This window comes from Hylobates moloch, unplaced genomic scaffold, assembly GCF_009828535.3.
Source record: "Hylobates moloch isolate HMO894 unplaced genomic scaffold, HMol_V3 SCAFFOLD_1, whole genome shotgun sequence".
In the NCBI taxonomy this organism is placed as follows: Eukaryota; Metazoa; Chordata; class Mammalia; order Primates; family Hylobatidae; genus Hylobates; species Hylobates moloch.
The window spans coordinates 129522814-129540517 of NW_026652276.1; the positions used below are offsets into that span (position 1 = coordinate 129522814).

The 17704-nt window shown below is 40.4% G+C and overlaps 1 protein-coding gene across 1 annotated transcript in view; it reads right to left on the reverse strand.

The window, feature by feature from the left end:
* The window catches only part of YAE1 (YAE1 maturation factor of ABCE1), a 46663-nt gene that overhangs the window by 16541 nt on the left and 12418 nt on the right, over positions 1–17704 (reverse strand). The gene's annotated exons all lie outside the window — the stretch shown is intronic.

The window sequence follows — 17704 nt, forward strand, 5'->3', positions numbered from 1 at the left end:
AACAAGTAAAAGTCCTATTAGTGTGGAGGTTCTGGAGAAGAGGTTACCTGGTTACTTTTTCCAGCAGAGAAGTTAGAAAAGAACACCACAACATGAGGGGGAACATAGTCCTCCTTTCAAAAAGTTTATCTCTAAAAGATTAAAAACAAAAAAAAAAAAACCAAAGCATAACATCATAACCTGGAGCAATCAGGTTGATTTAAATATATAAATATGATACAAATGTCTAAATACAGAGCAGACTTTTCTTGGTTAAAAAAACAAGGTTCTGGCCAGGCACGGTGGCTCACACCTATAATCCCAGCACTTTGGGAGGCCAAGGCAGGTGGATTGCTTGAGCTCAGAAGTTCGAGATCAGCCTGGCCAACATGGTGAAAGCCCATCTCTACTAAAAATACAAAAAACTAGCCAGGCATGGTGGCGAGCACATGTAATTCTAGCTACTTGGAAGGCTGAGGCGGGAGAATCGCTTGAACCCGGGAGGTTGCAGTGAACCGAGATCACACCATTGTACTCCAGCCTGGGCAACAAGAGTGAGACTGTCTCAAAAAAAAAAAAAAAAATGAGGTTCTACTTCCATTAATGGGAGAGTAGCATGTATCACAGCAACCACTCCACAAGTAATACTTACAAACTCTGAACAAAGCATTTAAAAAAAAACAATATGAAGGCATTGAGAAGGGACCAAAGTAGGCAGAAAATGGAAAGGAATCAAATTTAGAGGAAAAGAAAGTCATTGGGTGTGTTTTTCCCTTTCTTGTGACTCTTTACCTAAGGGTGGGCAAGGCTTGCACCGGGTAGCTAATGCTCACAGACTCATAATCATACAGGTTATGTATTAAGAGTCAGAGTTTGGAGCAACCACAGCTGGAATGTGATGGAGAAGATTCTAGAAAGGAGAGAGCCATAGAGGAGGAGCCCCAGTTTGTGAATATAAAATCTACTTGAAAATCTGGCTGACTCCTGCACTATCCCTGTGCAGGGCAGAAACTGAGAAGCCCATACATGGCTAAAAGAATGGAACAAAGATTTCAGCTACTGCCCAACATAGAGGGGGTAGAGTTTGGAGTTTGAGTTCTGCCAAGTTATCTGTCTACTACAACAAAAATTAATACTCTTGAGAAGAACATAACAGAGTTCAGAGTTTCTCCAATTTATCATTCACTGACCATGTCCAGGATACAACCCCAAATTACTAGACATAAGAAGAAAGAGGAAAATATGACCAACACTCTAAGGAAAAGACAATCACTAGAGACCAACCACAGAATGCTTCATATATTGTAATTAGCAAGGATTTTAAGGCAGTTATTATAACTATACCTAAGGATGTAAAAGAAAACATAATTTAAATGAATGAACATATAGGAAATCTCAGCAGAGAAACAAACCATAAAGAAATAACCAGGCCGGATGCAGTGGCTCATGCCTGTAATTCCCAGTACTTTGGGAGGCTGGGGTGGGCAGATTGCTTAAGCTCAGAAGTTTGAGACCAGACTGGGCAACGTGGCAAAACCCTGTCTCTACTAAAAATACAAAAAATTAGCTAGGCATGGTGGTGCATGACTGTAGTCCCAGCTACTTGGGGGCTGAGGCAGGAGGATTTCTTGCACCCATAAAAGGCCAGGCACAATGGCTCATGCCTGTAAACCCAGCACCTTGGGAGGCCAAGGCAGGCGGATCACTTGAGGCCAGGAGTTCAAGACCAGACTGGCCTACATGGTGAAACCCCATCTCTACTAAAAATACAAAAATTAGCTGGGTCTGGTGGCACTGGCCTACATGGTAAAACCCCGTCTCTACTAAAAATACAACAATTAGCTGGGCATGGTGGCAGGCACCTGCAATTCCAGCTACTTGGAAGGCTGAGGCACAGGACTCGCTTAAACCCAGGACTTAGAGGTGGCAGTGAGACAAGATTGTGCCACTGCACTGCAGCCTGGGTGACAGAGCAAGACTCTGTCTCAAAAAAAAAAAAAGAAATAACCAAATGGAAATTATAGAGCTAGATATTAAAGTATCTGATATTTAAAAATTCACTAGATAGGCTTAACTGCAGATTGGAGATAAAAGAAGAAAGAACTAGTACCCTTGAAAATAGATCAATAGAAATTATCCAATTTGAAAAAAACAGAGAAGAAAACCTGGGAGAAAATGAGCAGGGTCCCAGTGACTTATTAAACAACATTAAGAGGTTTAAATATGTGTAACTGGAGTCCCAGTAGAGAGAGAATGACCAAACATTTAAAGAGATAATGGCCAAAGTGTTTTCTGAATTTGGTGAAATATATGATTTTGGCAAACTCTAAGCAGGATAAGTGCAAAGAGAACTACATCTAGGCACATTGTAATGAAACTACTGAAAACAAAAGTAAAAAGTCTTTAAAAGAGCCAGAAAAAGCAGCACATTGTAGACAGGATAACAATGACACATAAACAGCTGACTTCTTACTAGAAGCCACAAGGTAATGAATCATATGTTTAAAGCACTAAAAGGATGAAACTTAGAATTCTGTATCTATTTCATATCTAGTAAAAGTACATATGGTTGCCTACATATGATGTTTCAACTTGTGATTCTTTGACTTTACTACGGCTTTATTGGGTAGTAGTACCTGCATTTTTGACTTGTGATATTTTTGATTTGTGATGGGTTTGCCATGGGTTAAATCCATCACAGATAAATTTCATGGGTTTATAACTCCACGGTAAGTTGAGGAGCACCTGTATCTCACATTTTACATATAGCAAGAATATCCCTAAGGAAATGCCAATTAAAACAATGAGTTACTACTACAAATAGATGACACTAAATACTGATGAGAATATGAAGCCACAGGAACTTTCATTTATTGCTTGTAAGAATGCAAAATGGTAGAGCAACTCTGGAAGACAGTTTGGTGGTTTCTTTAAAGTCTAAACATACTCTTACCATATGATCCAGCAATTGTACTTTTCGATATTTACCCACAGGAGTTGAAAACTATGTTCATGCAAAAACATGCACAAAGATGTTTATTGCAGCTTTACTCATAATTGCTGAAAACTGGAAGAAACCAATAAGTCCTTTAGTAGGTGAATGGATAAAATGACTGTGAAATATCAACTATGAAATATTCAGTGCTAAAAAGAAATGAGCTATCAAGCCATATAAAGATATGGAGAAAACTTAAATGCATATTGCCAAGTGAAAGAAGCTAATCTGAAAGGCTACATAATGTATGATTCCAACTACAGTATATGACATTCCGGAAAAGGCAAAAATACAGAAGCGTAAAAAGATCAGTGGTTGCCAGGAATTAGGTAGGGAGGCAGGGATGAATAGGTAGAAAACAGAGCATTTTTTAGGGCAGTGGAAATACTCTATGTGATACTATAATGGTAGATACATGTCATTATACATTTGTCAAAACCTATAGAATGTACACCACCAAGTGAATGCTAATGTAAACTGTGGACTGTCGGAGATAATAATGTATCAATGTAAGTTCAGTAATTGTAACATATGTACCCATCCGATGGGGGATGTTGATAATGGGGGAGTCTATGTATGTGTGGGGGCAGGAGGTATCTGGGAACTCTCTGTATCTTCTGTTCAATTTTACTGTGAACTTAAACTTCTCTAAAAAATAAAGTCTCTTTTTAAAAATCCTTCAAGAACAAAAGGGAATAAAAAAAGAATAAAAGGGAAATAAAAGGCATTTTAAGATAAATTAAAACTAAGAGAATACACTGTCAGTGGACCAGACCCACAAAAAATGCTTAAAAAGTATTTAGTACTATGTGTCAAACAGTATCCTCCATGTTTTATCTTGTGTTTCCCAGGCCAATGCTGAAACAAAATTTCAAGTGAGGTGGTTTGATAGGTGTTTTGCACTGAATTGTGTCCCCCCCTCACCAATAAATTGAAGACCCAAAGGTCTTCTGAAAGGTTACTAAGTTAAAATGAGGTCCTTAGGGTGGGCCTTAATCCAGTCGTGGGCCTTAATCCAGTCTGACTGGTATTCTTGTAAGAAGAGGAGTTTGGACACAGAAAGAGACACCCCAACACATGTGCACACAAAGAGATGACCATGTGAAGACACAAGAAGGCAGCTGACTGTAAGTCAAGGAGAGAGGCCTCAGAAGGAACCAAGCCTGCCAACACCATCATCTTGGACTTCCCAGCCTCCAGAACTGTGAGAAAATAAATTCTATCGTTTAAGCCACCCAGCCACCCAGTCTGTGGTTTTTGTTATGACAGCCCTAGCAAACTAATACAGTAGGTGATCTCAGGAAGTGATAGAAAAGTAGGAAAGGAAGAAAGGGAAAGAAGGGCAGCCAAGGTAAGATGTTATTACAGGCTGAGTGTCCCTAATCCAAAAATCTGAAATCCAAAATTCTCCAAAATCTGAAAGCTTTTCAGTGCCAATACGATGCCACAGGTGGAAAGTTCCAGACCTGACCTCATGTGATGGGTGGTAGTCAAAACTTTGTTTCATGTACAAAATTATTTAAAAGTGTATAAAATGGCCTTAAAGTTATGTGTATAAGACACATATGAAACATAAATGAATGTCATGTTTAGACTTGGGTCCAACATAATGAAATATCTTTATCTCATTATGTTTATGCAAATATCCCTACATTAAAAAAAAAATCTGAATTCTGAATTTCTGGTCCTAAGCATTTTGGGTAAGTGATACTCAACAGCACTGGAGTCAGGCAGATATGGGTTTATCCTCTTAGCTCTTTATCTGTACAATAGGGATAATATTGCCACTTTATGAGAATAAAATAACATAGTCCATATAAAACCCTTAGCAATTATCTGACATATCTTAAGTACGCAATAAGCATCTTTAAAAAAATCATTTAATTTCGTGACAACTCTAAGATTAGAGTAAATGATTATCTGTTTTAAAGTATCTCCATTAATTAAAAAGATTACCATTTAAGTTGTGTTGGGAATCTTAACGGTATTATTTTGGTGTATTATGTTTAGTGCAATGGCTTAGTAAATACTTAATGTACTAAATACTTAAATATATAGCATGCATTCAGTAATGATTTATTTATACACACTTATGATTTTCCTATTGATATGGCTGGGCTGTACTCAAATTACATTCCCTTGTGTTCTGTATTTTCCTATTTCTGCAATCACACACTGTAAACTATAACACAAACATATTTTATTATGACACATGTCAGGTGTTTTCTCCCTCTAAGTCCCAAGGTTTTTGGAAAGGGACTTTTGGTGAGTCATAGTCTCCATCTCTTGTGGTGAAGTGTGTGACCTTATCATCTGTCTACTGCCTCTAAGCATTGTTTCTTGAAATAAGACCACAGTTCCCTAAATGCGACTGCCTGCAGCTCCTTTGGTTTTGCTGCAGCCGCATTCCTGGAATTGTCCTTCATAGGCCTCCTGGGGCCTCCTGGGAACTGGAGAGCATTTTGTAATGGAGATGTCAGATACTTAAGCAAATTACCTTTAATTACGGAAAGCACAAAAGCTCAGAACAGAACTAGTACTCAAAATGGATTAATGGATTATCTTTCTATTAGTAATAGTTAGAAGAAATACAAATTTAAATACAGAACTCCTACCTTCACATTGAAAAATACAATCTCAGGCCGGGTGCAGTGGCTCACATCTGTAATCCCAGCTCTGTGAGAGGCCAAGGTGGGAGGATTGCTTGAGCTCAGGAGTTTGAGACCAGCCTAGTGAAACCCTATCTCTACAAAAATTTAAAAAATTAGCCAGGCGTGGTGGTGCATGTCTGTAGTCCCAGCTACTTGGGAGGCTGAGGTGGGAGAAATGCTGGAGCCTAAGGGGGTCGCACCACTGCACTCCAGCCTGGGCGACAGAGATCCTGTCTCAAAAATAAAACATGAAAACAACTCTCAGATTATGTAACTGGGTATGAGAAAGACGATTTACTTTTAAAAAAGTTTATTCTTTAAGAAAATGTTAAAAACACATTTGTAATAGTTTTATTGGATTATAAGCATGTTAAGAATTTTACTGATTTCAAGAAAAGAAAAAATCAATTTATATGTATATTATAACCAGTACTAGTGAGAGGTGAAGCCGGCTGGGCTTCTGGGTCGGGTGGGACTTGGAGAACTTTTCTGTCCAGGTAAAGGATTGTAAATGCACCAATCAGCACTCCGTGTCTAGCTAAAGATTTGTAAACTCACCAATGAGCACTCTGTAAAAACGGACCAATCAGCACTCTGTAAAATGGACCGACCAATCAGCTCTCTGTAAAATGGACCAGTCAGCTCTCTGTGAAATGGACCAATCAGCAGGATGTAGGTGGGGCCAAATAAGGGAATAAAAGCTGGCCACCAGGGCTGTCAGCAGCAATGTAAACACCTCTTGCTCTTAGCAACGCATCTTGCTGCTGCTCAGTTTTTGGGTCAGCGCCACCTTTAAGAATTGTAACCGTCACTGTGGAGGTCTGCAGCTGCACTCCTGAAGCCAGCGAGACCACGAACCTACTGGGAGGAATGAACAACTCCGGCAGCACTACTTTTAAGAGCTGTAACACTCACTGCGAAGGTCTGCGGCTTCACTCTTGAAGTCAGCAAGTCCATGAACCCAGCAGGAGGAAGAAACTGTGGATATATGTGAACATCTGAAGGAACAAACTCTGGACACACCATCTTTAAGAACTGTACCACTCACCGTGAGTGTCTGCGGCTTCGTTCTTGAAGTCAGCCAGACCAAGAACCAACCGGAAGGAACCAATTCCCGCCACACCAGGAGTTGAGAGACTAAAAAAAAAAAATTTGATTTACAATGTTCACTCACTATTTGATTGATGTTTATTAAGCACCAAGTATCACCACGCACTGGTCTAGATGCTAAAGTTATAGCTGTGAGTAAAAGAGACAAGAAAAAAAATTAGTACCATCACATTTGAAAAAAATATTTCAATAAACAAAATATCTAGAAAGAATGATGAGCAAAAACAACTCCTTAAGTTGAGTGAATGTCAAAGAAACCATGAATCAAACCCCACATGCTGAGTCAGGGATAGCCACATTATTTTCAATACAGGAGATTATTTACCAAAAACAAAACAAAGTTAAAAATAGAAGCAGGCTGCGTGTAGTGGCCTACTTTACTGTAATCCCAGCAGTTTGAGAACTCAAGCTGGGCGGATCACTTGAGCTCAGGAGTTCGAGACCAGCCTGGGCAACATCGCAAAACCCTGTCTCTACCAAAAATACAAAAACTAGCCAGGCATGGTGGTGCACACCTGTGGTCCCAGCTACTAGGGAGGCCGAGGTGGGAGGATCATTTCAACATGGGAGGCAGAGGTTGCAGTGAGCCAAGATTGTGCCTCTGCACTCCAACTTGGTGACAGAATGGGACCCCATCTCAAATAAAAATAGTAACACATGCTTTACAGATAGCTAAGAAAACTACCTTGAAAATGATGATAATGAGCAGAGTAGTCAATGTCAGCCATTTAAAAATGTTAAACTTAATGTATCCACGAGTAATGCCAAACTGATCTATAAATCCATCAGATCCAGTGAGACAAGATTCCAGAGACAGAATAAAATGAAAGTTAAGACGAGAGAAAATCAAACAACCATCTGAATGCTTTGACAAGGTATATATCTTGATGAGGTCCCTTGGATGCTTGATAGCCCCTTACTATGTATTCAGAAATTCTATTTATTTTATTTGCATTTTTAAAATTCCTCTCGTAAACCTGAAATAAGGAATTCTGTTTCTTTTGCTCAATCAGAGCAATCATGTTCTGGCAGAGTGGGCCATGTAAACTAAAGACAGAAGAGACCTAAATTGACAGAGCAGGAGCATTGCCATCTTGGACATGCAACGCCATTTTAAAGTTTCCCTTGATCAAAAACCACCTAAATCCAAAGGGCATCAGCCTAATGGCTAAGGTCAGCATGACTGTAAACCACAAATGACATTTCTGACCAGAAACATTCCAACCCTAAGATAAACCCATCCCTGACCAGAGACATGCCAGCCCTGAGATAACCTCCCCTCTGGCTGGAGAGATGGCAGTCTCAAGATAACCACCCCTCCAACAAGAGACATCTGACCCTGCAATAAACTTCTCCTCCACACAGAAACATTCCAAGCCTGTGATAAGCTCTCTCACCCTAAAACCCTTAAATAGTCTGTAAGAGAGAGTGCTCCTGACCAAAAATCAGCCGGAAGCCCCTCTCAGGTTTATTCTCCAAAATAAACCTGTCTTTTACTGTTGAGCCGCTTTTTGTGTTTCTTTCCTCTTTAACTCTTACATAAACAAGCCAGACTGTTTATGTCACTTTATTCATTAATACAAAATCCTCACAGATATTCTGGATACCTTCCTCCAGATAAAAAGGGACTTGGGGCAGGGCACGGTGGCTCACGTCTGTAATCCTGCACTTTGGGAGGCCGAGGTGGGCAGATGACTTGAGGCCAGGATTTTGAGACCAGCCTGGCCAACATGGTGAAACCCTGTCTCTACTAAAAATACAAAAAATTAGCCAGACGTGGTGGTGTGTGCCTGTAATCCCAGCTACCAGGGAGGCTGAGGCAGGAGAATCACTTGAACCTGGGAGTTAGAGGCTGTAGTGAGCCAAGATCATGCCATTGCACTCCAGCCTGGGCAATAGAGCAAGACTGTCAGGAAAAAAAAGAAGGGACTTGGATGAATTTAAGGAGGTCTTCTTCTAGACTGTGGGAGAGGAGCTGAAAGAATTATCCTGTGGAAAGCTGTTCATTTAAAACGTGTGTTGAGCACTTACTGTGTGCCTAGGACTGTACTAAGTGCTGAGGATCCAGATTTGAATAAAATCAGTTCAAACCCTCAAATAGCTCACAATCTGATGGGGCAACACTGAGGAATCGTTATAATACATTGGGGAGGGGGGGAATGTAGGAGATATTAGATAAACAGAGGAGAAAGTGGTGACCTGGAGAATGAGTAATGGCTTCCTAAAGGTGGTATTTTAGTTGAACTGTAAAGGACAGATAGTGGAAAAAATTCATTCAAGCCTCAGCAACCAATACTTACAAGGACATAGAGTATTTAGGAAACAGCAAGTGTTAACTATCAGTGATGTATGAGGCCCTTTGGTTGTACTGATAGGAGATGATGTTGGAAAGGAAGGCTGGAACTAGTTTCAGAGCCACGGAGAGACAAGGAAAAGAACAATATGATCAAACTATGTTTCAGAAAAATCCTTCTGGCAATGTTGTGGAAGACAGGGGAGCTATGGGAAGTAAAGGAAGGAAGATAGGAGGGTTACTCCAATAGGCCAGGCAAAAATTGATGAAGGTCTGAATTAAGTCAGTAGAAGTTCAGATCTGTGGGATTTTACAGCAGGCCCTGAGCATGAGTGAGTGTTTAGCTAAAGAAAACCTTTTTGAAGGACAGTGTTGGACATACACCAACAAATATTTTTGCATGGATGCTCCTTTTCCTCAAAACCATCTGAACAATCAGCAAACTACTTGGTATGTTTCTCTCTTATTGAACATTAGATTTCTGTCTGCCTAGTGGCGTTCAGGAGATAATCTAAATCACTGACAAGATTTTAAGAGGGAATAGACTATAATAATATTAAATCTACCTATTAAATATTGAAGTCTAACAATCGCCTAACCAGGTAGTAGGAAACTGAGGTCTTTGATTATACCAGGATTCCTCAAAAGTTCGGTACTGATAAGGGAGAAATATTAGATCATGCTGGTTCTTAAAAACTATGGAGAAGAAAATAGGGTTCTTGCACAGTTAAGAACTAGGTTTGCCAGGCACGGTAGCTCATGCTGGTAATCCTAGCAATTTGGGAGGCCGAGGCAGGAGGATCTGTTAATCACAGGAATTCGAGACCAGCCTGGGTGACATGGTGAGATCTTCTCTCTACAAAAAATAATGATAATAAAAAGAATATCCTTCCTAAGCAGTCAATGAAGCTTCCTTTTCTTTTTCCTTTCTTTTTTGAGACAGGGTCTCCTTGCTGTGTCACCCAGGCCAGAGTGCAGTGGTGTAATCATGGCTCACTTCAGCCTTGACCTCTTGGCTCAAGAGATCCTCCCATCTCAGCCTCTCTAGTAGCTAGAACTACGGTCACACACCACCACACTCAGCTCAGTTTTGTAATGTTTGTAGAGACGGGCTTTCACCATGTTGCCCAGGCTGGTCTCAAATTCCTGAGCTCAAGCAATCTGATTGCCTCGGCCTCCTAACGTGCTGGGATAACAGGTGTAAGCCACCATGCCCAGCCAATGAAGCTTTTTAAACTTTAGAGTTCATATTCTAAAACACATGTGTTCATGAGGGCACTGAAATATCTATATAGAAAGCTACATAGTAAAAATTTTTATTTATTGACATTGTTTTTTAAAACTTTATCAATCTGTAAGGTAAATGAATAATTTCTAAAGTTAGTATGTGACTTATTTTATAATAAAAAAGCCTTTGTTTTAAATTAAAACTAAAATTGGCTAGGTGCAGTGGCTCACACCTGTAATCCCAGCACTTTGGGAGGCCAAGGCAGGTGGACGGCTTGAGGCCAGGAGTTCGAGACAAGCCTGGCTAACATGGCGAAACCTGTCTCTACTAAAAATACAAAAATAATCCGGGTGTGGTAATGCATGCCTGTAATCCAAGCTATTCAGGAGGCTGAGGCAGGAGAATTGTTGAACCCGGAAGACGGAGGTTGCAGTGAGCTGAGATCATGCCATTGCACTCCAGCTTGGGCGACAGATAAAAACTCTGTCTCCAAAAAAAGAAAAAAAAAACACTAAAATTATATATTGTTTACATTTTTAAAGTAAATTCTAAAATCAAGTGTGATTTCTTTAAAACTCAGAAGGAAGCAGGCAAGGGAATAAACAGGAAGCTTTGCTTAATCTGTTAATAAGACCAAGTAAGTGGATGTAAACAATGTTAGTACTAAGCAAATATCCACATACTTGATATATGTGTCAAAGCCTTCTCCTTTGAGAGGGAACTTTCATTACTAGGAAAGAAACCCTGTGGAGTTTCCCACTACTGCTGTGCAGTGTGTGGGGGTTAGCTGCCATTTTTCCCTTCTTCTTAATCTTTTTTTTTTTTTTTTTTTTTTTGAGATGGAGTCTCCCTCTTGTTGCCCTGGCTGGAGTACAATGATGAATGATGAGATCTCATTGCACTGCAACAAGCGATCTCCTGCCTCAGCCACCTGAGTAGCTGGGATTTCAGGCACATGCCACCACTCCCAGCTAATTTTTGTATTTTTAGTAGAAATGGGGTTTCACCATGTTGGCCAGGCTGTTCTCGAGCTCCTGACCTCAGGTGATCCGCCCGCCTCAGCCTCCCAAAGTGTTGGGATTACAGGCGTGAGCCACCACGGCCGGCCCATTTTTCCTTCTTCTAAACTTTATCAAGCTTTCAAGCCTACAACATGTACAAAGAAGGACTAAGTAATACTAGCTTTTCAGAACTAAATAGTCCACAGAAATATGTTAATTAAAAGTTCAGGCTGGAGCAAAAGGAAGATTGGAGAAATTTTAACACCTCAAAGTGACAACTATATAGGGGTTGGGAGCGACTGTTATTAACAAGTCCCAGAAACCAGCAGAAACTAAGAATGAATTGGAGCCAATTGGCCAAGAAAACTAAATGAGATTAAATCGTGATTTTAAAAAACTAAAAAGTAGTAAGGATACATACAAAAGTTTTTGTTTTCTAAATTTTATTCTAAGTTATCTTTAAAGCAGGGTTTTTAGACACAGCACCCCTTTTCATAACGAATATATTGTAATGCTCCCTGTACTGCCTTGAAGTGAAATTTATAGGCAATATAACTTACCTACACACATGATTTTTAAAAAGTTATAAGGCCTTGCTTGTAATATAGAAAATAAATAAAAGGAAGATACTCAACAGCAAAATATGTATTTTGATACATAAGTGTTTGTACACAACCCCATTAAGGCATCATAAAGGAGCCCAAAGCAGGGGATGTGGCAGGTGTGTTGCATGGATGACTCAGGACCCAGAGCAGTGCTGCTGTCACTTGGTAAATTCCAAATACAACATGGTACAACAGGGTGCAACATTCCTTCTGTTTAGACATTAGTCATATCCCTAGAAAATTCAGTGTATATTAAACTGTACATAAAATTATATATACATATATAGGTATAATAGTACAAGGGTGGTAAAGATTAACTGAAAGTCAGGACACTTGATTTCTTTTTTTCTTTTTCTTTCTTTCTTTCTTTCTTTCTTTTTTTTTTTTTTTTTTTGTGCCAGAGTCTCGCTCTGTTGCCCAGGCTGGAGCAACAGCCTGTAATCCCAGCATATTGGGAGGATGAGATGGGTGAATCACTTGAGGTCAGGAGTTCGAGACCAGCCTGGGCAGCATGGCGTAATCCCGTTTCTACTAAAAATACAAAATTAGTTGGGTGTGATGGTGCATGCCTGTAATAACAGCTGCTTGGGACGCTGACAGAGGAGAATCACTTCATCCTGGGAGGTGGAGGTTGCAGTGAGCCAAGATCACACCACTGCACTCCAGTCTGGGCCACAGAGTGAGATTCCATCTGAAAAAAAAAAAAGAAAGAAAAAAGACTCTTTCCTGGCTTCAGGCTCGTGGTGAACCCATGACCTGCAGCTGTGGGGAGAAACCCCTTTGTATTTCACTTGAGCTTTAGTGTTCCCACAGGGCTTGCAAGTCTATCCTCTCATCTGTAAGATGAGTACTCCAAGGCAACGTAAGCAAGTGTTTATCCCAGTCCCTAGAACATACAAAGCCCTCAAGAAATGATAGTTTTCCGCGGAGCGCAGTGGCTCACGCCTGTAATCCCAGCACTTCGGGAGGCCGAGGCGAGCCGATCACGAGGTCAGGAGATGGAGACCATCCTGGCTAACATGGTGAAACCCGTCTCTACTAAAAATACAAAAACTTAGCCAGGTGTGGTGGCGGGCACCTATAGTCCCAGCTACTTGGGAGGCTGTGGCAGGAGAATGGCATCAACCTGGGAGGCGGAGCTTGCAGTGAGCCGAGATTGCGCCACTGCACTCCAGCCTGGGTGACAGAGCAAGACTTCTTCTAAAAAAAAAAAAAAAAAAAGAAAGAAAGAAAGGAAGGAAGGAAGAAAGGGAGGAGAAAGGAAAGGAAAGAAAGAGAGAAATGATAGTTATCATTACTGGCCAGGCGTGGTAGCTCACTCCTGTAATCCCAGCACCTTAGGATGCCGAGGCAGGCGGATCACGAGGTCAGGAGATCGAGACCATCCTGGCTAACACGGTGAAACCCCGTCTCTACTAAAAATACAAAAAATTAGCTGGGCGTGGTGGCAGGCGCGGTGGGGGGTGCCTGTAGTCCCAGTTACTCGAGAGGCTGAGGCAGGAGAATGCCGTGAACCCAGGAGGTGGAGGTTGCAGTGAGCAGAGGGTGTGCCACTGCACTCCAGCCTGGGCGACAGAGCGAGACTCCATCTCTAAAAAAAGAAAAAACAAAAAAGAAAAGGAAATGGTAGTTATCATTACTGACATAGACTGATACCTAGGATATATATATTTCTTTGAGATAGGGTCTTGCTCTGTCACCCAGGCTGGAGCGCGGTGGTGCCATCACGGCTCGCAGCAGCCTTGACCTCCAAGGTTACAGTGATCCTTCCACCTCGGCTTCCCAAGTGGCTGGGACCACAGGTGCACATCACCACGCCTAATTTTTGTATTTTTTTGTAGAGACGAGGTTTCGCCATCTTGCCCGGGCTAGTCTCTAACTTCTGAGCTCAAGTGATCCACCTGCCTTGGCCTCCCAAAGTGCTGGGATTACAGGCGTGAGCCACCGCTCCCATCAAGATATATTTTTTAAGTGAAAAGAGCAAGCAGTTTTTGTACATTTGGTATGATTTCATTTCAGAAGGAACTTTTTGTTCACCAGTGTAACTATTCCTCCTGAAGATAGTAGGTATTTAATAAATATCTGTTGAAGAAATACATTTCTATAAAAGGAAATTGTGCCATTTGCTAGTCTGCACATAGAAAAAATCTGGCAGAATCTGGAGGAGTAGTGTATGAGCTTGCCAGGGCTGCAATAACAAGGTACTACAGACCGGGTGGGATGAACAGACATTTATTTTCTCACCGTTCTGGAGGCGAGAAGTCCAAGATCAAGGTGTCAGCTGGTTATTTTTTCTGAGGCCCCTCTCCTTGGCTTGCAGATGGCCACTTTCCTTGTGTTCTCACATGGTTTTTTCCTCCATATGTGAGCATCCCTGGTATTTCTTTGTGTGTCCAAATTACCTCTTCTTAAAAGAATACTGGTCAGTCTGGGTTAGGGCACACTCCTATCTTCAAATACAGTCACCTTCTGAGGTACTGAGGACTGGGGCTTCAACATGGATTTTGAGGGGACACAATTCAGTCCATAAAATGTGGGATTATGAAATATTCATTTTTCCTAAATAATATTTTCTACAATGTTTCTGAATATCTAAATATTTTACTAGAAGCCCGTATGGCAGACATACCTGATAGTAATAACTGAAGCATAGCCTGAGAATGACTCTATGGTCTAAGAAGAATGTGTTGGTCAGAGTCTCCACATAAGAAATTGTGAGTGGCCAACTTGGAGACTCACTCCTTATCTATGAAGGACATTTGAACCTCTGGGCCATTCCCTGTAATGCAGGACATGCAAGGAACTGAGGCACTTTGTTTTGAGTTAAATGGAGGTTGCTAGGTGGAGGTTGCTAGGTGGAGGTTGCTAAGTGGAGGTTATTAGGTGGAGGGTGCTAAGTGAAAATGCTATATAAATTCATGATTTTTGTTGCTGTTGTTGAGATGGGGTCTTACTTTGTTGCCCATGCTGATCTCAAACTCCTGGCCTCAAACGATCCTCCCGACCTGGCCTCCCATAGTACTGGGATTACGGGCCAGAGTCACCATGCCTGGCCAAACTACATGCTTTTTACAAATGATAGCAGTCTTCCTGTCCAGCCCACTGCCACTGGACCACCCCCGTATAAAAGTCCTCAATAAACTCTACATCTCGTTTGCTGGCACCAGGTCTCTTCTTTGGCCTCTTGGATACAGTGCCATCCCTACAGGAGTCAATAGGGGTCAGCACAATAGACCCTAATTATTTTATAATATGGAAAGGCAATAAATTAGAATAAGGCAAAAAATACTGTTTATATTTAAAATATGGTTAATTATAGGCTTTGATACTTATAAACAGATTTTTCATTTATATGAACATCTCCTGGGGCATTTGAAAGTCGTGAAGGATGCAGGGCAATTCTTTTTTGTGCACTATTGACCTGGACATTGCAGGACATACAGCATCTCTTCCCATAACTATTGCTAGTAGTACCCCCTTTCCATCACTCTGGGAAACAAACAAAAAATATGCCCTGAGAGTTTCCAAAAACTTTCTTGTTGATCACCACCACTTTAAAGTATAATTTTATATGAACTTTGCAAATGTTTAGAAGGTTTTCTTATTTTTCCTCCTTCCTTAGTTTTCTTTTAAAATAATAATGGGGTGGGGGGTGGTGAGGAGAAATCATGCTAATTACCTTTAGTTCTGCCAGAGGGAAGCTTGGCTGCATCTGAGCCATGGCAAAGTTTCATGAAAGCTGTTGTGTAAAGACAGTTAAACCTTTTGCAGCTTATTCAAATTCTTGCAATTTATTCAAATTGCAGGTATGATGTTCAGGAGAAAATATAATAATAGCTAATGTCTAGTGAGTTCTGAACATGTAGCAGGCACTGTCCTAAGTGCTCCACATATGCCGATTCTTTACAATAGCCCTAGGAGGTAGGCTCTGACAGATGAAGAAACAGGCGCAGGAAAGTGAACTGACCTGTAAATGATGAAGCTGTGCTTCAAAGCAATCACAAACAAGTGCTTTACCTACATTATTGCATGTAATCCCCACAGAAACAATAACGTCACTACCATTACCTCCATTTTATAGATCTTACACATTTGGAAAGTAGGAGGCTCAAATCTCCTGGGAAATACATGGCTTATAGGCACACTGTTATTTACATGTAGAAAATAATGGCAAACAAGGCCAAAAGTATTGCCACAATCAAATCAATGTGGAGAACCAAATAAATTCTGTAAATATCACATTCTCTTTCAAATCTATGTTAAGTTAAAGATCAGTCACTTCTCATAGAATTTTCTGAGGTTCTGCCTGAGTATCTTATTGGATATTGTGGAGAAGTGACTTATGAGTATGATTTTGATTTTCCCCTGGAGTTAATGAAAAACAACTCAATTGGGCTAAGAGTTGCCCCTGTTTTGCAAACTGGTCTTTCTCTTTTAAAACAGAAGCAATATTGCGACAAATGCAATAAAGAACTTTATTTTGTTAAGAGCAGGCACTTCCAGAGTTTTATCTGCAAAATATACATTTTTGTATAATATGTCCACATGTATACATAACATTTTATATGACTTTCACTTAAAAATATAACATATTCCTAGGTTCTATAGTTCTCATAATGATAACTTTTAATGGGTGCGTAACATTTCTTTGAGTGGATGTTATAATAATTTATTCAATTTTTTAAATTGTTGATCATTTGGGTTATTCTAATTTTTCTTTACTCTAGATTGAATGCAGCAACAAATAGCTTTGCGCTGCAAGGTTTTAAAATCACCTTTATAATTCCTTTAACTAAATTCCTAGAAGTGGGATTTTTAGGTAAATGCATATAAGTGGCTTTGATTTTATACATCTTCTGCTATACCGAATGAAAAGCTATACCGATCTTCGGCATCTTTCTCTGTCAGCTTCTCCATTCATTCTTTCTATCAGCTGAACACCATCTGTCAATGGCAAGTTACTTTGCCTGACTTTCTCAAGTTGTCCCTGGTTACTTCCTTGGAGACAAAAGCAACCTGTGATGAGGTCAGAAGTATCATGTTCACACTAAAGAGGCAAGGCCTCTGATGAGTAGCTGAGTGAAATCCCATCTCTGACCTCAGTGCTTCTGCTACCTTTCATGAAGGCCATCCTTTGTTCCAGCACACTGACAGAAATAAAAATGCTCTCTAAGCTGACAAATGGGGTGGGTCATAAGTGAACATTGTGACAGATTTCAGACATCATACAGACCTCATAATGGCCTATAAGATAAAAACCACAGACTAATAATATATCGTTTGGCAGCTTGAATGACAAAACAACGTGACTTTAAATGAAAATACTTTAATTAGCTTCTACAAATGAATTAAATGAGTTTCTTTCTACAATCAATTCTATTGCAGTAATTTCTAAACAGCTGATAGATTAAAATTATATGGTTAGTTAAAATAACTATTTTTAGTTAATTTTATTTTTGGCTGAGCATGGTGACTCATGCCAAGAATGCAGGCACTTTGGGAGGCCAAGGGAGGAGGATCGCTTGAGCCCAGGAGTTCTAGACTAGCCTAGGCAACAGAGTGAGGCCCTATCTCAACAACAACAACAACAACAACAACAACAACAGCAACAACAACAAAAACAGCAACAACAAAATTAGCCAGGCATGGTATAGTCCTATCAATAGTCTGATCTTTCCAGAAAGAGTATCACCAAAGTACTAATTAGAACGACCTACAGATACAGTTCTCAGAAGCTGGTGTAGTGCCCGTAGTCCCAGCTACTTGGGAGGCTGAGGCAGGAGGATTGCTTGAGCCCAGGAGATTGAGGCTGCCATGAGCTGTAACTGTACCATTGCACTTC